Below are 2,843 nucleotides of genomic sequence, written 5' to 3'. Positions count from 1 at the left end.
ATTCAGCCATCCTTTCTATTCTGTTTCTATGCTGCAGCTCTTTTAATCATTTCTTTTTGGGTTAAAACCCTTTTTGTTCTCAGTTTATTGCTTTGTTTGTTTGTTTGTTTGTTTTATTATGACATATTCTTTTTTGCGTGTTTAGAAATATTTGTCTTTCATTAGCTTCCCATTTCCGACCAGCTCATTACTCTGTCTTCTACCGTCCATTTACTAAATTTCCACCTTTGTTTAGTCTTCTACAATATTCCCCACTCTCTCTAAACAAATATAACAGAAATTGTCTGACACTCAAGTCCTGCTCGCTATTTTTAGAGTAAGGGTACATTTCATCGGACTAGCATGACCTTCATCATTTGCGCTGTCACGCGTCCAGCAGCATTTGGCTCTCCTTTCTCAGTTTTGCTGGTCTGGACAAGTGAAACAAACACTTAAAGAGTTTAACTGTGTGTAGGACTGACCAAGCAGCAAACCTGCTGCACTAAATAATAAACCCAAAACAAAGCTGTGTGGCTATCTGCCTTTGAGAGCATTTTTAATGCAGTTATCTGACAGATAATGTGGCTTCCTTGGTCATATTATTGTATTTTCTACTGTCAGAACATTCAAGAAGTCTGTGTTCAGTTTTTCCAGGTGACTGAAATTATAGTGATAGAAAAAAAGTATAATCAATTCATATGTTAATTTTAGCAAATTTCTGTGTTTGTGTGATGCATATATACAAATCTATGAATGCAACTTGCTAAATAACTTCACCCATTGATCCAACTATTGTCTGTTGTTTTTCCAAAATAAAAGATGGCCCCAGCCACGATGCCTAACTCAAGGTTTCAAATGTAGGTCACAAAGCAATAAGTGACCTCTATTTTTATAGAGTTTATCGGATTGAAAAAAGTAAAGAAAAAACACAAATATTGTTACAGACTAAAAAATCTGGTGTATAAGTATAAGTTTGCATTTAGAGCAGAATTGGTGAAAAGTTGCATCAGATTTTTTGCTTTTCAAGCATGGAAAGAACATCAAAACCAAAACAAAAAACTTAGATAGTCCACTCGCAGGCCTCATCTGTGCGGTAACTCTTTGCTTCTCTCCTTGCTTTCTTCCTGTAGCAAAGATGATAGCAAAAAGGAAATAAAGAGACAGATAGATGGATGGAGGAACAGGAAAGGGGGAGATGTGTATACGTGCGGAGCTGCACTAGTCTGCGTTACATAGTCTGGGGGATTCCAGCCAGCTGCACTGGGAGCACTGACCTTGGCAGCCATTGCTCTGTTTTTCAATCGGCAGGACAAACCAGAGTTAGATCTAAGTGTCAACTGGTCAGACAAATGATTTACTGACTGGAGCTTAACAAGTCAGCGCACATGTAACCGGTGCAGAAAAAAAATCAAACGTGTTTTCTGAATGTACTAATGTGCTGTTTTCAGCCTGATCATTCACTTCTACCTCACTTCGTTATGCAAGCACTGCAATACAAGTTATAAAATTCTCTGTGCCACCGCTACAGGATACAGGATGGGAAGCTGTCGGGGTTATTTAACGGTGCAGGTGTGTGAATGTGTTTGTTTCCATTCTTGTTTTTTCCTTTCATTTTGGAGCTGCTTTGCTTTTGATCTCCTGGGAGTCCTGATTTTATTTTTGAGGTGAGCTGTTTTCTCTGACAATAACTCTTGCACTGATTTATGGCGCCTGCATGCGAGGTTAACCATTTATGCACTTGTTATATCACCATCCTCTGTATGTCCTGCAAAGTCTGGGTTAACTGTTCAGGCTCTAGGAGCAAAGCAGGAACTTGCTTACCCTTTACCCTTTATGGTCAAAGCCAGACAATGAATCATCCTGCATCTCTCACTGCTATTAAAGCTGTAATCTGACTGCTCTGGTTGCTTGCCAGCAGCAAATCTTGGAGGGCCCGTGTTATTTTGGTGTCAACTCTGCTTACCACGTAGGCTGTAAGATTTGAAAATGAGCTAATTAAGACGGATGCTGAATTGTTAAGTCCCATTAAGCACATTATCTTTTCCTACGTCTATAAGATTAGAGTTAACCTTTGGGCAGCAGCACTCTCACGGAAAGTCACACACTTCCAATGATATCTTGTTTTTCCAACACCGATAAAAATGTCCCACAACTTGGTGATGAGCAACAGCAAAACATATTGATGGGCTGGTCAATACGACAACCTTTCACCTTTACTTTGTGACAACTGTGTGAACAAAAACATGATCGACAGACAACGATTGGAACATTTCCCAAATGGTTTTCATGTTGATCCTAAAAATATTGGTTCTTATTAAATATAGTGAGGCATCTTTGTATAGTTTTACATTAGCCTGTGAGCTTATAACAGCCAGTTAGATTAATGTCATGTAATATTTAAGACTTTAACTGTATTCCATTACTCGAAATATCATACATCAGGTGTTTTTTATTTATTCTACCTGTCTGATTTTACATAATCATATGATGTGCATGTATTGTGTTGTGCTACATGTTTTCAGCTATGAATAGAGCAAATTTCCCTGCTGTTATATAAGCTGGTTATGACCTGAGTCTTCGACAGAGGATGCTCTTTTCGCCTACACGGATGCAATAACAACAAAATCTGGAATTCAGTTTTGATCTCTGACTGCGAAGTGTTCTTTGCTCAGCCGAGTTCAACGACTCGGTAAACATGTGGCCAGACGCAGTCGATCAAAAGCCTCACGGGTCGCGTTTTAACCTTAACCTGTTTAACTTCATCAGTCCTTCAGCTTCGTCGCAGCGTGTGTGCTCCTCCCCATGAAGAGTGGTTAAATAAATCTTTTTTTTTTTTTTTTTTTTTTTTTTGCCTTTCTTTTAAA

This window comes from Oreochromis niloticus, linkage group LG14, assembly GCF_001858045.2.
Source record: "Oreochromis niloticus isolate F11D_XX linkage group LG14, O_niloticus_UMD_NMBU, whole genome shotgun sequence".
Lineage (NCBI taxonomy): Eukaryota > Metazoa > Chordata > Actinopteri > Cichliformes > Cichlidae > Oreochromis > Oreochromis niloticus.
Note: the sequence above shows the minus strand (reverse complement) of the source record.